Source organism: Neomonachus schauinslandi, chromosome X, assembly GCF_002201575.2.
Source record: "Neomonachus schauinslandi chromosome X, ASM220157v2, whole genome shotgun sequence".
In the NCBI taxonomy this organism is placed as follows: domain Eukaryota; kingdom Metazoa; phylum Chordata; class Mammalia; order Carnivora; family Phocidae; genus Neomonachus; species Neomonachus schauinslandi.
In genome coordinates this window covers 115,218,585-115,239,267 of record NC_058419.1, presented here as the reverse complement: position 1 = coordinate 115,239,267, position 20,683 = coordinate 115,218,585, and positions in this window count along the sequence as shown.

Below are 20,683 nucleotides of genomic sequence, written 5' to 3'. Positions count from 1 at the left end.
AGCATGGGGGAGACCTGAGGCTTAGAGAGGAAAAGACATTTCATCAATGGAAATTTGGTTTGCAAATTTGGTGATGGGCTGTCTGATTTCTATTTTCTCTTTGAAATAAAAGGAAAAATTATCTGCTGAGTTTGTGGTAGAGATAGAGAGCTCACTTGACTAATGTCATGCTTTCTATGAGTGGTTTGAGAAGAGCTCCAGTATCATTCCTTTGTCATTCCCTCAGCCCTTCCCTTTTTCAGGAGTCAGCATTCTTCCCAGACAGGCTTTCCCCATGGTGGCAAAAGGGTGACAGAAGTTCCAGGCGTCACATTTGCATACCACAGAGTCCATAAGGAAAGAGGGTTTGTGTTTCAGAGTTCCCAAAAAAAGTCCTAAGATTCACTCGGATTGAACAGGCATAGTTGATGCACACATCCATGAAGAGATGGTCAGAAAGATGGCAAGTTCTGACTGACTTGTCCTAATTCACATGTTTGACTCATGGGACTAGGAGAAAAGTAACTGCACCTAAAACCCATGGATATTCAATGGAAATAGAGGATTATTTGAAAGGTGGAGCATGAGAAACAGATGGTGAGAATGAAAACAAGTGTTTACTACAAAAGAATAAAGAAGGGAACCTAGAAGCCTCTCTCAAGGGGGACAGAGAGAGAGAGAGAGAGAGAGAGAGAGAGAGAAAGAGAGATGTGATAACTATAAAGGAATGAAAATTAGGGGCGCCTGGTGGCTCAGTCGGTTAAGAGTCCCATTTTGGATTTTGGCTCAGGTCATGATCTCAGGGTCATGAGATCGAGCCCTGCATCAGGCTCTGCACTCAGCAGGGAATCTGCTTGAGACTCTCTCTAGCCCTCTGCCCCTCACCCTGCTCGTGCTCTCTCTCTCTCTCAAAAATAAATAAATAAGTCTTTAAAAAAAAAAAAAAAAAAAAGATGGAGCAGACAACTGCCATCAGGTGATGTTAAACCATAGCAAGGACAAGAAAGGGTTCATTTCCTATAGCCAGGCTCCTGGAACCCCTGGTCAGCTAGCTGCACAGGCTTGTACCAAATGATTTATTAACTATGCAATGACACAACTGAGCTTTTTGGACTCACTTATTCCTTTATACTGGAGAGAAGTTCCTGTATTTGTTTTTTTTTAAATCCTTAATTGTAATTATGTGTCCTTCTCATAAACACTGTGATTTATATCCCTTCTTCAGATTTACATGCTACTCTTATTGATTTCCCCCTTACTCCCACATCTGTACTCACCCAAAGGATTCCCAGTATCCCACCATAGTTAGTACACGTATTTCTGAGAAGTTTTACTATTTTAGATTATAAGACATTATTATCTACCTGGTCAAAGTATAGTCCTGATAAAGGTAAAATGCATACATAGAAATAACTAGATCAGTGTACATGCAAATCTAAATCTTCAAAGCCAAAGGAAATTCCATTATAGTACCAGTCACAGCTTTGTGTATCTCAGTAGCGTTTAACTTTACTCTTCACTCATCTCTTTCACTTTATGAGTACCTGAGTAGTATATAATGTAACCATGGTTACTGGAATAAAACTCCTTCTATGTGTAAAGGCAGACACTAAATATATTTGAAGTGTTACACTTCTACATCTTCAGATTGTTTAACAAATTGGACTTGTCGCCACTGTTCTGCTTCAAATGGCTTTCGTCATTATTTGAAAGGCATGTATTTCCTCACCTGAAGTACCTGCTGGTTCAACACTTAAAACATTTCCTTGATATCATATTTTCAAAGAAATTCTCCTTCTGCCCTATTGCCCTATTCCCTTGCATGGAATTCATTTCCAAGTAAATAGCCTAAGAAGTGGTTTTATAAGCATTAAACAGGTAATTCTTTGGTACATTAATTTTGAAAGTTTTGGATGATAGCAAGTATGGGGAAAGAACAAATCTCAAGGTTGATATTCTCTACTCCAGGGAAAAGAAGGCTTTTATCCATAGATTCTCTAAAAGCAGACAGCTGTACAATCATTTAATAAAAATAGAAACAAACTTGAGGAGGAACTAGCCCTAAAAGGTGAAGGTCTGGTTGTGATGATTACCCCTGTCAGCCACCACAATCTTGTGGGAGGTGTCGCAGGCCACCCCCGCTGGTCAGCAGAACTGCCTGTGCCGGGAGCCGAAGGTACTGAGTTTGTGGTAGAAGGCACTGCTGGATTTGAACACTTGAGACTTTTGCTTATCTCCCCCGCTGGGAGTACATGTTCTAGGGACTTGGGCAAGTGCCTTCATCTCTCCCTTCTTTAGTTTTCCCACTTGTATAATGCGATTTTTAGTCATAACATGTGACCTATTCATTTGTTGTAAAGATCAAAAGAGCTAATACATGGAAAGTGTTTAGAACAGTGCCTGGTACAATGGGAGAGCTCAAGAAATGTTCCTTATCCATGTTAGAGACCGTAAATTCCTTAAAGGTAGGACCCTAATCTCATTCCATTTTGTAACTCCTATGGGACCTACCATCTTGTGTTACGTCTAGTTGGGTATTTAATAAATATGTGCTGAGTAAACGTATGAATGAATGACAGTTATATGAGTCTTTTCTGACCATACCCCTCACCTTTCTGGGCACCCATTGACTATAAACTAGACCTACATCATCCATGTGGTCAGTATTGGTATTATTCATTGTGATCATAGACAGACCCTGTGCAGTACAAGTTGGCACCAGATTTCTTCCACTCCTGAAACATTGTGGGGGTAGATGCTTGATATCCTGCTTGCAGGTTCCTATACTGTTCCCATTTTTCTGTGGCAAATTGCAGGATAACTACCTTATATTTTCCAATCTTACTAATGTTCCTGGGCACAAGCCTGAAGAAAATTACATTAACCCTTTCACTCTAAGCCCACAAATTGTACTATCCTAAATGGATGTCACCAACTCTGAATGGACTGCAGGGGGACCACTGATGCAACTCACTGGCAAGTTAGAGAAAAACAAACACATGAAGGCAAAAAATATATATATCAACAAATATATAATGATTATTGAGTCCCAGACAGTGTATTATGCAAGTGACATAAATTTTCTCATTCCTAATACTCACAACAAACTTGCAAAGAAGATTTTATCATGGCAATTAAACATCCCAATTAATAAGTCCCAAAGGCTGGAGTGCAAGACCCAACCCCCACCCTAACCCATGCATCGCTTACTGCCTGTCTTTTAAAAAATAATTACTGACCTGCCAATGTCATGTGTTCATTAAGTGGCAAGTCATGTGTCACAGAGTCCTAGTTTCCTCATGCATAAAATGAGAGTAATAATAACACTTGTCCTGCCTGACTCCCAGAATTGATATGACAGTTACATGACCACTCTTTAAAAGCTGTAAAATGGGGCACCTGGGTGGCTCAGTTGGTTAAGCATCTGCCTTCAGCTCAGGTCATGATCCCGGGGTCCTGGGATCAAGTCCCACATCAGGCTCCCTGCTCCGTGGGGAGCCTGCTTCTGCTTCTGCCTGCCTCTCTCTCTGTCTCTCATGAATAAATAAAATCTTAAAAAATATAAAAGTTGTAAAATGGCATAAAAATGCAAGGTGCTATTGTTACTTCTGTTGTTGGTTGGATCTCATTGTCTGCTTATCTATTGCTGAAGAAAACTGAAGGTATGTAATCTTTGTAATTTGCAAGCAGGAAAAGAAGGCTATGTCATGATATAGCTTCTGCGTAGAAACCAGTGATGTCACTCAAACGTGGGACATTATTGCTATGGACAGTTCACTCTGCTCCTTCAAAAGCAATTCTCTCTCTCTCATCCCTTTCTTCTCTTACCTCTTCTGCTTCCTTGTTTTGCTTCATTCAGTCAACAGATATTTGCTCAGCACCTGCCAAGGGCCAGGTCTCCCTGGCAAAAGAAATAAAACAAGGAAGAAAACAGATGAGTCACTGCCTTCAAGAAGCTGACATTCCAGTGAGGGACTGTGGTACAAAGTGGTGAGTGCTACGAGAGGGAAACTAGGGGGCGCTCTGGAGCACTTGAGGGGACTCCTTACCCGGATGCGGGGAGTTAGGGGAAGGAACCCCTACAATGAGACCTGAGGATAAGTGCGCATTAGCCATACAAAGAATGGGAAGGAGTGTGCCATTCAAAAGGAACAGCATGTGCAAAGGCAAGAGATAGAGTTGGGGGGCTTCCTGGGGACAGACTGTGCTAGGACCAGGAAAGCCACGGTAAGAGCAGTGGGAAGCCATATAGGGATTTATGCAGGATCAATTTGCCAGTTTTCTGCCTGCAGGAGGCTTCCTGCTCACAGCTCCCCAAGACTCCTGTGAAGTCCTGTTGGTGGTCCCCAAGATGAAGGAGGTTGCAGACCTCATCTAGGCGAGGTTTTCTCAGATAGAACTAAGCCTATGGTGACCAAACTGACTTAATTTATATTGTTTCTCTGCCAAGAAAAGAGAAACCTCTCCAAATAAACCAGTGACTATTACTTATGCTGGTTAATAAAAAAAAAAAATTGAATACAAATTTTTGTGCGAGGCCCTTTTAAGGCACTGTGGTCTTTTCTTTTTTTAAAAAAACTTATCCTTGAGAGATTTGATCTATTATTTCACCAGGTTATGGGAGACTTTTGCCTCACAATGACTTTTTCACTTCCAGCTTCTGAAAGGTGGTAAGATTATAATAAATGGTCACTATTAGTATTGATCTTCTTTCATCTTCTATTACTCTGATAAACTAGTGAATGTGTTTTGTTGTCATTTTGATGGAAGTGGCATATCTAGGAAGAATCAATTAATATGTAGTCCTTATCAAAGCAACGATTATTGACATACTGGCAAGAGTTTTCCCTACTCCAATCCTTTCTTTTTAAGGACTCAAGGTCACATGAAATGATGGAATCTCAGTTTAGCCCACAATTAGCTGAGTGAACCTGGGTCCAACCTCAATTTCTTCACTTATGACAGGTAATAAAATACCAATCTAACTGAGTTTTGTGAGACTCTAGAGAGAAAACTTGAGTAAGAGCACTTTGGAAACGGGAATGCCCTTTACAAATTTTATGTGTTATCACAGTTGCTACTAAATTTGGAACTGCTTGGGGCGCCTGGGTGGCTCAGTCGTTAAGCGTCTGCCTTGGGCTCAGGTCATGATCCCAGGGTCCTGGGATCGAGCCCCGCATGGGGCTCCCTGCTCAGCAGGGAGCCTGCTTCTCCCTCTCCTACTACCCCTGCTTGTGTTCCCTCTCTTGCTGTGTCTCTCTGTCAAATAAATAAAATCTTTAAAAAAAAATAAATTTGGGGCGCCTGGGTGGCTCAGTTGGTTAAGCGACTGCCTTCGGCTCAGGTCATGATCCTGGAGTCCCTGGATCGAGTCCCGCATCCGGCTCCCTGCTCGGCAGGGAGTCTGCTTCTCCCTCTGACCCTCCCCCCTCTCATGTGCTTCCTCTCTCTCATTCTCTCTCTCTCAAATAAATAAATAAAATCTTAAAAATAAATAAATAAATAAATTTGGAAATGCTTTTCCTCAGTTTTATTATTTCAAACCAGAGTACAATTGATTCGTGAATCCAACTGGTAATTTTCTGAATTAAAGAGTTTTCATCCCCCTTTCCATGAGAATCCAAGAATCTGTGAGATATTGACTTATTTATTTATTTATTTATTTGAGAGAGAGCACAAGCCGGGGGAGGGGCAGAGGGAGAGGGAGAAGCAGACTCCCTGCTGAGTGGGGAGCCCCACATGGGACTCAATCCCAGGACCTTGGAATCATGACCTGAGCTGAAGGCAGACACTCAACCCACTGAGCCACCCAGGCGCCCAATATTGACATAGTTTTAAAGAAAATATGATCACAGTTAGTCCTCTCCATTCTCCTTCAGATTCAATCTGAATACTACTTCCGGAAAGAGAGTTTCAAAAGTTGAAAAAGTCATAAAAGCATCCCTAAAGTCTGTAAGTCTTAAAAGTCATTCTTTTTTTTTTTTATTTTTTAAAAAAGATTTTATTTATTTATTTGACAGAGAGAGAGAGAGACAGCGAGAGAGGGAACACAAGCAGGGGGAGCGGGAGAGGGAGAAACAGGTTCCCCGTGGAGCAAGGAGCACGATGCGGGGCTCGATCCCAGGACCCTGAGATCATGACCTGAGCCGAAGGCAGACGCTTAACGACTGAGCCACCCAGGCGCCCCCATCCTTCTCTTTTAAAACCAAGTATTTTGAAGACAACAACTGATGCCAATCAACATTACTGTCCAACTACAGAGAACATATACTGAAGTAACACTCCAAAGGGTGCCAAAAGATATTAGATATAAAGTCAGTGTAAATAAAGTTAAACCTCAAGGATTAAAAAAGGTCAAGAACTGTCAAGATAATATCCACCAGGCCTAAGAAATTTTGAAGTGACATCAGCTCTGAAACAATCATCAGAATCCTGTCAGGAAACTAAACCAGTGACAAAATTTTTCTCTCTATTCAGCTTTCAACCTGGGACCACAAATCTACGTCATTGAGACTTCTTACCTGTTTTGGGTTGTTAAGATAGAGTGAAAGTCAAAGAATTCCTTTCTCCTCTATCTATATATTCAATCATATACTTACACTTATATATTCAATCATATACTTGTATCATTCAGTATGGATGAAAGACCATTTATTTTACATTTTGGGTTTTAATCCAATACTACTTTATTTTGTTGCTTAAATTGTTCCTGTTTCGGCCATTGAGAGCATATTCAGATTGGCTTCTGAAATTCTAATTTCATTGTGCTTTGGGAAAGGAAAACCAAGTGGGTGGTGGTGTCTAGAAATAGGGGCAAATGGTGGACTGGGAATGAGGAGATCTCAACGGTGGTCTCAGTTCTGAACAACTGGTTTTATGATTTTGAGCCAATCATTTAGCCTCTTTGACCCCAAAAACCTAAGGCACTATAGCTTAGTGGTTAGGGGCAAGACCTGGAGCCAAACATCTCTGCTCAAAGTCAGGCTCCCCTGTTTAGTGGCTGTGTTAAGTTGAGCAAGTCAATTAACCTCTCTGTGCCTCAGTATCCTCCTCTGGAAAATGAGGATGGAAATAGTAACTGCTCCATGGGGCCGATACAGGGATTAAATGGGGTACATGATATTATCTCTAATCTGTTTAGGACTGGGCCCAATAAATTGTGAGCATTGAATGATACAGTAAAATGAAGACAATAAAACCTGTCTTCCTTTACTTCTTGGGGTCCTGTGACATATGGGAAAGGGTAATCTACTCCATCAAATTGTCATTGCTGTTGTAAAGAATAATAAACAAAACCACAGTGTTCTATATTTTTCCACTAATGTCCTTTTGGTGTTCAAGGATCTCATCCAGTATATACCACATTGCATTTAGTTGTTAGGTCTCCTTAGGCTCTCTGGTCTGTGACAGTTTCTCACAGTTTCCTTAATCTTAACAGTTTTGAAGACTACTGGTTAGATATTGTGTAGAATCTTCCTCAATTTGAGTTTATGTGATGTTTTCTCATGATTTGGGCTTGAGATACAGATTTTGGAGGAAAAAAAAACAGAGAGGTGAAGTGCCCTTTTCATCACATCACATCAGGAGAAACGTGATGTCCACATGACTTATCACTGGTGATATTAATCTTGACTATTTGGAAAAGTGCTGTCTGCTACGTTTCTCCACTGAAAAGTTACTACTTTTCCCTTTTCATTCTCTATTCATTAGGACAAGTCACTAAACTTAGTCCAAACTGGGGTGGGGGTGGGGGTAGGTATCTAAATATATTACTTAGAACTCTTTTGTGAGGGACGTAGGTCCTTTCTCTCTAATTGCTTATTTTTATCATTTATTTATATCAGTATGGATGCATGGCTATTTATTTTCTACTTTGGGTTATAATCCAGTATGACTTTATTTTGTTGCTCAAATTGTTCCAGTTTTGACTATTGGGAGCATGTTCAGGTTGGTTCCTGTGTCTCTTTGACTTGCCCCTCTCCTCTTGTTTTTTTTTTTTTTTTAATACTTCTTGCTTTCTGGACTACAAGATACTCCAAGGCTCATCTTGTCTTACCTTGTCTTTCCTGTTCCAGTTCTAGAATCAGCAATTTCTCTAAGAAGCTCTAGTGACTTCTAGTGGAGAATGGTAGATCCCGAACTTTTTTTTTTTTTAAGATTTTATTTATTTATTTGAAAGAGGGAGACACAGTGAGAGAGGGAACACAAGCAGGGGGAGTGGGAGAGGGAGAAGCAGGCTCCCCGCTGAGCAGGGAACCCGATGTGGGGCTCGATCCCAGGACCCTGAGATCACGACCCGAGCTGAAGGCAGACGTTTAACGACTGAGCCACCCAGGTGCCCCAGATCCCTAACTTTTAACACAATGGGAACAGCATGGGCTCTGAGGCCTGGGTGTGAGTCATGACTCCCAGCACATAGCAGCTGTGTAGCTGGCAGCAAGTTCCCACACTGTAACATGGGGTAAGGAAACAGGGCACCTCATCGCACTCAGCACTGTGCCTGGCACACGGGGAGCACCCAGTAATTGTCACTTACTATATTCATTTCCTTTTGCTGCTGTAACAAATTAGCACAATGTACTGGCTCAAAACAACACAAATTTATTACCTTACAGTTCTGGAGATCAGAAGTCTGAAATGAGTCTTAAGGCGCTAAAGTTAAGGTGTTGGCAGGGATGGACCCTTCTGGAGGTTCCAGGAAAGAATCTATTCCTTGCTTCCTACAGCTTCTGGAAGTCTGTCCTCATCCCTTGGCTCCTGGCTGCATCATTCCCATCTTTGCTTCCTTCTTCACATTGCCTGTCTTCTTACTACCACTCTGAGCCTCCTGCCTCCCTCCTATAAGGACTCTTGTGATTACACTGAGTCTGCTTATATAATCCAAGATAATCTGCCAACTCAAGAGCCTTAACTTAATTATACCTGCAAAATCCCTTTTTAACATAACACGTTCATAGCTTCCAGGGACTAGGATGTGAATGTCTTTGGGGGCCATTATTCAGCCTACCACACTTATTATTTTTATTCTTATTTCAGGACTTGATTTGTCAAATTAAGAGTGTAGGAGAAAAGAACACTGAAAATGAAGGGAGTGAAAACTTCCAGATATTCATTCCATGACAAAATTAACACAGTTAATAATTATTTTAATTAACAATTAGTTTGGAATCTTCCCAAAAAGTTCCCAGAAAAGGTTTTGTTTTTTTTTTTTTCTTCTTTTTGAGGTTGCTCGCCAAATTTGGCATTCTCTTCTTTTTGGCCTTAGAGTTTTCTTTGGCAGAATGAACTCTCGCCTCCTGAGGAAATTTTGTTTTGTAGTTAAACCCTCTCTTTTTGTCTTCATAATGTTTTTTATTCTGTTCCATCAAAGAGTCACATGTTTTTCCTATGATATTTTCCTGACTCTCTTCTCTGGCTCTTGTTCAACCTTCTCATTTTTCTCACTGCCAAGCTCTCAGAAACTGAGTTGCACACACCAGCTGTCTCAGTTATTACTTTTTAATATTTTAATAGAACTCATAAATTAATTATTATAATATAGGTACTATTACATAAGTATTTATTATTTATTAATAAATTATTATTATTTTAAAAATTGTAATCACTACCTAAAGTCTTATTTTGTTCTCCTCAGTTCTGGCGAAGATATGTACTTGAAAGTAGTCAATTTCTTTAACCACCAAATGCAGTAGCCATTTCTTTGTTCTCTCTAGACATTTGTTACTATCCATTTTGAGACTCTTAAATTTTTTTCCATGCTTGAAGACCATGTGTGGTAGATGACATTATTGTTTACCAAATCTTCACTTCCCTTGCCCCCTGCTCTATTTTCAGGGGAGAAATAGTATTTTCTCCATCCCCCTATGGATGTTGAACTTGACCACTGAAAGAGTAGGGCAGAAGTGACAGAGAGTGAGTTCAAAGGCTAGGCTTTAAGAAGCCCTGAGTGCTTCCTCTCACCCCTCTGTGAGTCTCCAACTCCCACCATGAGGACAATGTGCCCACAAACCTACTGCTCCTCTAGCCTGAGTCAGGGAATAAGGCACGTATTACAGAACTTCTCCAGGTACCCCCACAGATCTGCAGCCTAAAACAACGCAGCCCTGGCCAACGGTAGACCTGTGGGTGTGAGATTGGAGATGGCTCCATGAAGGGAAATACCAACTCCCAGCATCTGTGTATCCAAGAGCTTTTTCACAGGCCAAACATGCTGAGCAGTTTACATCCTTGAGAGTAACCCTCAACCAATGACTGAAGGGACCGCTATATAACGCTCCTCTCCCTTGCCCCTCAGGCAAGATAACTCTAAGACACACATTCTAATCTAGCTCCCAGAGTTTCCCAGGGAACTTAGCTCCAGCTACCTGAGGGGGTAACTTGCTTTCTAATATACTCTTTACTGGCTGTCTTCCCTTTTCTGCCTCACTACCCAACTCCTTTTCTGCACTTCTTGTCTGAGAGTATGCTTCTGGGGACCCATGCTAAGTGAATTTGATCTATCTTGTTGATATTCCACCCAAGAAGGCTACCTTCTCAATGAGACCTCTGGAACAAGAAGCTATGGGAGCTGAGGAGAGGCTGGAAGGGGCCAAAGCTAAACCTCTCAGCATCTTCAGGGGCTTAGGCAGCAGCAAAGAGACCCTTTTAAATCCTCCATCCCTAAGAGTTTATAGCCTCAAACTCACTTCACCAGAGAGTCAATATGTGGCTTCTTCAGATGTTTGCCACAGGGGAATCAACGAACCGAGAGTGTTAGCCAGGGACACTATGACAACAGCCACTTTAAGTCAAGAGGCACTTGTCTTCTTCCTTGTCTTTCCTTCCTGCCTTTCTCTAGAGTTAGTTGTGGAAGTGGAGTGGGAAAAACCATGTTTCAGAGCTCATTAAGCTCCTCTACTAGCGGCAGTCATTGTCCCAGCTTAAACTTACGTTGTGGGCAATGGAGGAAATGAGTTATAAATCAAGTCTGAGATTGAAGTTTTAACCTGGGCTGGTCTTGAAGTAACTGAAAGCCACCAGAAGGTAGTGGAATCTTCCAAGATATGCATTAAGTGATTCACTATCTTCCATAAAAGGGAGATATGATAGCACATGGCTGAAAGTAGTGATTGAAGGAAAAATAAACCCAATCATTTTTATACCCTCTTCTCAATAAACTGGTTATGAGAGTGATTTCAGAGAAGAATAAAACTCAAGCGCCCACGTTAGAGTGGTTTTAACCTCAAGGAAAAAAATGTCTGGCAGAACTTATCTAATATTGAAACATAAATCCAGCTCATGTCTCCCCGTACACCATCCCAAGAGTGAAAGTCAAAATGTTTGTCTGTGAGGATGTTCACCATTATACTGGAAGTTCCCTAATGAAAGCTCTGTGCTGAGGAAAACCATTTGTGGTGTAGAGAAATAGTTACTACAAAATCCTCAACATTTTATCTTCAAATTATTTCAACTCTTGAAGGTCAAGAATAAAATCCTCTTGGAAAAACAAGATGAGAGAGTGTCTGTAGAGCTGTTCAGAGTTCTTAACCCCATGTAATAATATTAAGCCAAGAAAGCTTAGAATTATAAGGTTTAGTCGATTTAACCTTCTCACTATCCCTGGAAGGAGAGAGGTATAATGGAGGGATTGAAGGACAGGGACTTATCATATTCTATAAAGTGGGGGTTTCACAAAGATCTTTTCACAAAATAAGGCATTTTCTTTCAAAAATGAAAAGAACAAAAAGAGAGAAAATTCTTCCAAGAGGGAACAGCTATATTGATACACAACATAAAATATTACAGCTGGAAAAGACCTTAAAATGATATAATCTAAATTTTATAAATCTAGAAACATAGCCTCTTGATGCCAAGGCTATCACTCTTATTAAGCACCACATGGTCACTTCAAGGAAAACATATTTTTAGAATTGTAGCCTCATGATCATGAACTAGAAACCCTCTGCCTTTGGGCCACTAGGAAAAATAAGAACAATGTGATGTGGATGAACCTGCTTCTTTTTTTATTTTTTTATTTTATTTTATTTAAAGATTTATTTATTTATTTATGTGACAGAGAGAGACACAGCGAGAGAGGGAACATAAGCAGGGGAGTGGGAGAGGGAGAAGCGGGCTTCCCACCGAGCAGGGAGCCCGATGCGGGGCTCGATCACAGGACCCTGGGACCATGACCTGAGCTGAAGGCAAACGCTTAACGACTGAGCCACCCAGGCACCCCGAACCTGCTTCTTTTCTTAAAAAAGATTTTATTTATTTATTTATTTATTTATTTATTTATTTATTTATTTCAGAGAGAGAGAGCATGAACAGGGAGAGGGGCAGAGGGAGAGGGAGAATCCCAAGCAGTCTCCACGCTGAGCACAGAGCCCCAGGTGGGGCTTGATCCCACAACCTTGAGATCATGACCTGAGCCAAAACCAAGAATTGGATGCTTAACCGACTGAGCCGCCCAGGCGTCCCTGAACCTGCTTGTTTTGTACAGCCAGACTCCATGGACATTTTGTTTTCTAAAGATAAGGAATTTGACATTGTTTTGTAGATTACACTCTAACAATCTTTCTACGAGCTAGAGGAAGAAGGAGGTATGGATTTTTTTAAATGTCTCATTGTTCTACCTTCTGGATATTGTCCAAGTGGGGAGAGATACTTTCCAGAATCCTTGAGAAAAGGTAATGGAAACTTTTAGACTGGAGTCTGTCTCAATTATTAAATGTGTGTATGTGCTCATGTATCATTCCTTATCTGTTTCACTGTAGTGATAATAGCAAGTTGTCCTTAAATTAAGATGCATACTGTACTTGCCACCAGATCAAACGACTGAAAAGCTAGCAAGTATTTTAAAATTAGACAAGGCTCAAAGAAAAAAATAATCAGACTGTGTTTAGCTGTAGAGCCATATTTTGGGAGAGAAAGCAAGTAGAAATATTCAAAATGGAAAAATTAACAAAAGGTAAAAAAAGAAAACTGGGATAAAATCATGGATCCCATAGAAAAAGAGGGGGGTAGGAGGAAAGATAGGCAAGGATTGAAGAGTCCTTTGGGGGCCTTAATGATCAAGTGATTATGTTTGAAGGATACCTGGTTCTTCTCTCTAGAGCCTCCAAATGTATTGTCTCTCTTGGGGAACACCCCACTCCTTATTTTAAAATTCAGGCCCCACAAGCAGCTCTTGGTTCTGAGATAAGAGCCTATTTCTTGCTTTTATAATACTATAGAGCATGAAACTCGATGAATGATTTTCTCTCTCTTCCAGCCCTAGTATCCTGTAAGCATGCCCAGAGGCTCATGTGTGATGGAACTGACTAATAAATATGATAAACCATTTTCCCAATGTTTTCAAAATTAGGCACATTGATTACCAAATCTCTAAAAGTATTTTTGACAGGCAAAACTGTTTCCTAGTAAAATTAGTCATTATTCTGTGGCTTCTTTTTATGGACATAGAAAATGCATCAGGCCCTATGGATACAGCAGTGTGAGACACAGAGTTGTATCTGCTTTCCAAAGCAACCTGATTTTGCAGGAATGTGAAGTTTATGAGAGCGATCTTTAGAAACACTGAAAAGCTAAAGGGTATTTTACATTCAGCCATGGCTTAAGAAAAAAGCGAGTATCATTATGGTATTCTAAATTCTCATTTATCTTAGAGGAATCTAAACCAGAATTTGCTAAATAATAGACGTAGCTTTCAAATTGAGAAGTTATTTCCCACCTGCTAAAAAGAGTAACCAGAAATTGCATAAGCAATCTGAGTCTTAAAATGGTTGTGTAAAAATTTCAAGATTAAGAATAGGTGCATCTTGGGGCGCCTGGGTGGCTCAGTCGTTGAGCGTCTGCCTTCGGCTCAGGTCGTGGTCCCAGGGTCCTGGGATCAAGCCCCACATCGGACTCCCTGCTCAACGGGAAGCCTGCTCCTCCCTCTCCCACTCCCCCTGCTTGTGTTCCCTCTCTCGCTGTGTCTCTCTCTGTCAAATAAATAAAATCTTAAAAAAAAAAAAAAAAAAGAATAGGTGCATCTGGGAAACAAGGGCATTATGAATAAGGGATGTTCACATCACTATCACAAACAAGCTAAGTACAGAAAACTCCAAAGAGGAGATATAATACCTAGACTATCAGGAGGAAATCAATGAAAGTGAAAAATAAGAAATCCTAGAACAACCTTTGGCACAATTTCTCCATATTTAAGTAGCCTGGAACTGAATGAGAGCTTTGAAGGAGAGGAGCTAGCCCTCATAGAAAACGTGAATTTATCATCACTGTTACTTGTAGATGATATTTTTATGGCCCATTCCCCCATTCTCAATGTCACTATATATTGGACTGGATGACACATCGGTACTCACAGGACATATAAGCCATTTTGAGAAAGCTGAAGGAAATGATCAATAGTTGATGACCCTTTGCATTTGTAGGTGGCACAAATTATATTATTTTTAATCAGACATAGAAACATTGTGAAATGTATCTGTCAAAAAAACTTTAAGTTTAAATCATAGAAACCCAACTCAAAATAATTTAAGCAGAAAAAAACCCCAGGGGTCTATAGTGGCTGAAGGTATGGAGAAGTTAAGTAATTAATCAAATTCAGGGCTTTAAGAGATGTTATCTACATTCTGTCTGTCTCTCCATCTCTTGAAAGTTCTTCCCATGCATTGGTCAAGATGACACCAGTAAGTCCATGTCCTGCTAGCTTAGTAACACCAGGAATAGGAAGTAGTTTTTTTTAAAACATCAAAGGAAGATACTTATTAAACTGACCTGTGACAATATGCTCATTCCTGAGCTAATCACTCAGCCAGGGAGATGGGGGACTCTGATTGGCCAGAGCTGCCAATTAGATATTTAATCCCACACTCTTAAACAGGAGCAGACACCAAGAATTCCAGGTATCTGAGGAAAGCCTCTAATATAAAATATTGAGACCAAAAAGAACCCATCAGAGAAAAAACGAGTTAGAGGTTACAGTACCTAGGTAGGGAGAAGACAATTAAAAAAATGGAAACCTTAAAAGTTTATTCTTAATCTCACCAGAGAAGATAGTGCAAGCATGAAAGAAGAACAGGGTATTATTAAAAAGGAACATTCAGAAGATGACTATGCCTCTTAAATTTTTTTTTAATGGTAGCACAAATGAAAACCTCAATAGCTGGATAAGGAGATATATTTCCAAAACTCTTCCAGAAAGTAACTTAAAAAAATAAAGAGATAGAAAAATCAGAGAGAAAGGAAAATTAAAGAACCAGTCCAGTATGTCCAAAATCCAAGTAACAGGTGCTCCAAAAGAGAAAAAAGAAAAAAATAGACAGGCAAAAATCATCAATAAAATAATTCAAGAAAATGTTCAGGATCAAAGGGATATGTTTCCAAATTTTAAAAAACTCACAAAGCAAACAGGGCAACATATAAAAATAAACACACACTAGGACCCATCATCAAGAAATTCAGGATCCTGGGTTTAAAAGGTCCTACATACAAGTCAAGAGAGATAGAGACAGAGAAAGAGAGATATATAAATAGAGAGAGATGGAGATAATATAAATAGGTCATATACTAATGATCAGGAATTGGGATAATTTTAGACTTCTCAACAACATTGCTGGAAGCGAGAAGAAAATGGAACAATGCTTTAAAAATGATTTCCTACCTAGAATTCTATACTGAACCAAATTATCAGTCAATTAGGAAGACATATAAGGTTTTTAAAAACTTACCATTTCGTACTCTATTAGGGCACCACTGCAGGGTGTGCTTTACCAATGAAGAAATCCCTGAATACAGGACCCAGGAGATCCAACACAGGAGAGAGGTAAAGATGTTCTTCAGCATGGTTGCATGGCTCACATTGGCAAAGGCAAAGACGGCAACGTATCCAGAGTAGCACAGATGGAAAAGCACTGGGAGGTATTTCTAAAAGAAAAATGAACATCACAAAAACAGTTGATGTGACTGGACCTCTTGAAAGGAGATTCAGACACTTGCCAGAAAATACGGAATTTAATTAATGTTTAATGTTCAGTATGTAGCAAACATGAGGTAATTATTAATCACAAGAGAATCAAAGGTGATTAAAAGGAAAAGTAATCATATTTGACTACAAAGCACACCCACGTACAGTATTTATATAGCCATAAAAAGGTAAAGAACAATATTGATCTAACTGGAATTAAGATATAGGAACACTGAGGAGAGGGGAGGATGTTAAATGCTCATTTTCCACAGTAGGAAGTCAATTAATTATGCCTGAGCTGAAAAAATAAGAAGCAGCAATTATTAAGAGAAACATTTTATTTAGAGAAATAGACTAGTTAAATAAAAATAAATTAGAAGAGGAGAAAGTGATTTTCTCTGGAAGGGGGCAAATGGCAAGGCAGACGTGGTTTTTATATAAGTCTGTAAACACATGCATGTTATGCACATTATAACTTCGCACATAGAAATATAACTTTGATAAATGTAGAAGTTAAAAAAAATCTTATGCTCTCCCTAGTTCATTCTCTACTCTTTGAAATGTTAAGCTTTAGCTCTCTTTGGAATTGACAGCTTTCATGTCAACAATTAGCTAAAAGAAGGTGACAGCAAATAGATTTGTTTTTTGTTTTCTTTTGAGAAGTGCATTTAGTAAGAGTGACATAAATAAAAAGGAGACTGGATAAAGCACGTTGACAGTAAAAGAAATCATTTTGTGCCACAGCCAATTTATTTACACTAACACCAGCCTTTTATTTTTTATTTATTTTTTAAAGTTTTTATTTTAAATCCAATTAGTAAGATATAATTTTTTTAAATATGCCATTTTCTTTATTAAGAAGACATCATACTGAATGAACTATTGGATAGTATGTTTTGCTTTCAGTTATAAATAAGTCACTATCATAAAACTGCTAGAACTCATATAAGGTACAGTTTTATATTAGCTTCAGGTATATAATGTAGTAATCCAACACAAGCCTTTTATTTTTTAGAAGACTGATTTTCCATAGTAGATAAATGCTGGAAGACTATTAATACTTTTCGCTTGGCACAATCAATAAAATTACCTCACAGCAATCATTTAATAACTTTTAGACTCTTATATATAAAATCAGAACAACGGGGCGCCTGGGTGGCTCAGTCATTAGGCATCTGCCTTTGGCTCGGGTCGTGATCCCGGGGTCCTGGGATCGAGCCCCGCATCGGGCTCCCTGCTCCGCGGGAGGCCTGCTTCTCCCTCTCCCTCTCCCCCTGCTTGTGTTCCCTCTCTCACTGTGTCTCTCTCTGTCAAATACATAAATAAAATCTTAAAAAAAAAAAAATCAGAACAATGACTTCTAAAATTGATAAGTACTTGATCAATAAAATCTTTTTCTCTCCAACCAGATTCTTTCTCAGAATGAACTCATTTTTATCAGTATTGTCAAAAACTGTGAAATTAAAAATTAACTACTTGTGTTATCATAGAAATAAAAATAAAATAGCTTTCTAGTCAGCTACATATGAGTTGCAGCCCTCAGCTTGCTCACAGTTTGGTATTAGCTGGGGAGACAAAAATGTGAGCGGATATAATGTGAACACAAAATTATAACGGAACATGGCCAGGGTCCAAATGGGGCTTTGGGAATGAAATAGAGGGTATGTCTAACTTCCTGGGGATGAGAGGGGGACATTTTAGGCAGAGAACCCCCTTCTGAAAGGCCAGAAAAGCATGAGCTGCTGGTAGCCTCTAGCTCAGTATATAGATGGACACAGGGATCCAACACAAGGTAAATGCCAGGCCAAGAAAAGGCCATTAGACAGGGAGGGGGCACATTCAGTGGGGTGCACAGGAGCAGGGTGGTCCTGAGAGATGAAAACAGAACAGTAACAGTTGAGATATACTCTTGGCAATCAAGGTCTGAAGGTCAGAATATTAGGAAGAAGAGTGGGCCTGGGAGAATCATCTAGAGAGAGTGGGAGCCATTCGGAATTCCACGGTTTCTCCTCAGGCCTCCTGTTAGGATCAGGTCTGAGCTATAAGCAGAACCAGTAAGTAGGTCATCTGCTACTTCAGGCTTGGCCTAGATCTCCTCACTAGAGCCTTTTAACCTATTTTAACTGTACAGTTCAGTAGTATTTAATCATATTCACTGTTGTGTAACAGATCTCTGGAACTTTTTCATCTTGCAAAACTGAAACTCTACACACATTCTGTTCTCTTAGATTTTCCCTTCATTTTGGGAGACCCACCAGATATTTAAAGGACCAGCATCTTCCACTTGAGTCATTCCACTTGGAGGAGTTCAGCACCCCAACCCAGGCACATTGAAGCTCCAAGTATTGGAATTTTCCAAAATCTATTAGAGTACTAGGGTGGAATTCTCAAGTTTATCCCTTTTTCCCTAAGCACTTCAGCAAAGATTTGCAACCGGCTGCATGAATCAGCATCTGGTTTGAAAGGAGATCAATATAGCTTAGTGTTCCCAATAAAATAAAAACAGAGAACCAATTTAATTATTATGCTTCTGTTGAGCTTTCTATCCCCAAAGCTAATTATTTTTCGGTAAGGATCTCCACCTTGATTATAGCCCACGTTACACAAAATTTAGAATTCAATAATGTTGCATCCAGCTTCAGGGAGTCAGGCTCAGCAAACATATTTTTATTAGCTAAAAGTTCTGGCAAAGGGAGTAGCCCTGACAAAAGCAAAAAGCTTGCGGGGGTGGGGGGAGGGGCAGACAGAAAGACTGACTAGACTTTGGGGTAGAGTCTTTCAGAATTTCTTTCAATATGAATAGATTTTCCCACAAATTAAACCTACAAGTATTCGTTATAGCACAGGTCAGCTTTACTTCAGTCTGTTTCAGATATTATGACTTCATCTCTGACAAATGGATTTAAGCTACTGGAGATGCTGAGTGAATTCAGCATCTGGCTATAATTTGAGTTAGCTTCATTTTGTTCATCATCTTTGGCACCATCTCTCCAGATTCTTCCTATGGGTCCTTAAGCAAGTAAGGGAAGGAGGAGAAATTACAGGAGGAGATAGTACCCTCTAGCATCTCCTCTACAGTCTGGTGTCACAGGTGTTAGGGGAAACCTGTCAGGTTTTAGGGAAAGCCTGAAAAGCAGACTTTGAGATGGGGATTAGCATATAAGAAATTATTGGGAAATGCTCTTGGAAACATCACCTGTGAGGGAAGGGAAGGAGTTAGCCTTGGGCAAAAGGAGAAGATGGGCCTCAGACAATTACAAGGGGGTCTCTTAGGGTATTCAGCTTTGCCTAAGACTGTTCCAGTTTTAGCATTTAAAGTCTCACATCTTGGGAAACCCCTCAGTCCCAGGCAAACCAGGATGGTTGGTCACCCTAGGCCCTCTGGAACTGGGATGTCCCAGTTGAGATATCCTGAATTATAACCAGGTGGCTGGGCCTTTAAGCCCCTGAATCAACCATTCAGTAGATAGGGGATGTCCTCCTAACCCCCAAGGAAGCATAACCGTGGATGATGTACCTCTCTTTAGCCAAGGGCAATGTTTGGAGAGGGATTCAGCGGTGAGCTGTCAGTTACCAACTCTTTCAGCAGCTGGAGCAATGAGCACTTCCTTCCTGAAAGAGGCAGTGTTGGGAGGTGCCGGATTTTGCAGTAAGTTACACTCTGGGCTCTCAGAAAGTCCATGAATATTGATGAATCCAAAGGTGGATCCAGTTAGTCCCTTACAGAGCAATCATCTTAATCTGGAAAACCAAAGGCCCAAAACTAAGTGCCACCCCCAACAGATGCTGCTGCTGAATTCTTGGTACTTAGAGAAATTGTGGCCAACCATCTATCTATTTGAGGAGCTGTTCCAGCCCTTTGATACTGATACGTCATTGTTCAGGTGATATGAATTTTGGTGGCTCCAACCCATCTTCCTCTTTCATTTCAGGAGAGGGGCTCTGGCCAAGCCAAGAGTACACAATGAGCTTCGGGAGGATAATGGCTGTCCTACCTGCTAAGGCCAATATAATCCTATATATGTCAGAAGCATGTGCTGAGGAACCAGCTAGCCTGCATTCCCTTCCATCCCTAACCTTGTGGCCAAGTTGTTAATGTCTCTAAACTTCAGTTGCCTCATCTACAGATGAGGCTAACAAGGCCTACTTTTTAGGGTTCTTGTTAAGATTAAATGAAATTTAGGGCGCCTGGGTGGCTCAGATGGTTAAGAGTCTGCCTTCGGCTCAGGTCATAATCCCAGGGTCCTGGGATCGAGTCCCACATCGGGCTCCCTGCTCCTTGGGAGCCTGTTTCTCCCTCTGCTTCTCTCTCTCTCTCTCTGTCTCTCATGAATAAATAAAATCTTTAAAAAAAAAAAAGATTAAATGAAATTTAGATAGACATACAGATATATGTTGAAAGGTACTATATGTTTTTTTTTTATTATGTTATGTTAATCCCCATACATTACATCATTAGTTTTTGATGTAATGTTCCATGATTCATTGTTTGCATATAACACCCAGTACTCCATGCAGAACGTGCCCTCTTTAATACCCATCACCAGGATAATCCATCCCCCAGCCCCCTCCCCTCTAGAACCCTCAGTTTGTTTTTCAGACTATGGACTCTGAAAGGTACTATATCTTAATGGTTAAGAACTCACATTTTCTTGGTTTCATATTTTTGGCTCCACTATTCACTAGCTATATGTCATATGTCTCTGGGTAAGTTATTAGTTTCTATATACCTCAATCTCCTCACCTGTAAAATGA